Genomic DNA, 230 nt, shown 5'->3' on the forward strand with positions numbered 1-230 from the left:
CTGGAGAAAAACATAATTATGAAATGTAATTGAAATTGTATGTTTCCAATTGAACAAGAGCTCATCTCATGTTTCACAAACAAAGCACACTTTTATTTTACTATAATTCTTGCTTTGTTCTTAAAAAAAAAAGTTTACAAGGCAACTGGGCAAAGGAATATTGTGCATTCTTTTCTGTTTGCATTGCCAGAGTCAGATTTGAACCACACTGTGATCTCTAAACCAGCACC

The sequence above is a fragment of the Sceloporus occidentalis genome, unplaced genomic scaffold (genome assembly GCF_023333645.1).
Source record: "Sceloporus occidentalis isolate IW3139 unplaced genomic scaffold, rSceOcc1.0.p SCAF_1, whole genome shotgun sequence".
Lineage (NCBI taxonomy): Eukaryota > Metazoa > Chordata > Lepidosauria > Squamata > Phrynosomatidae > Sceloporus > Sceloporus occidentalis.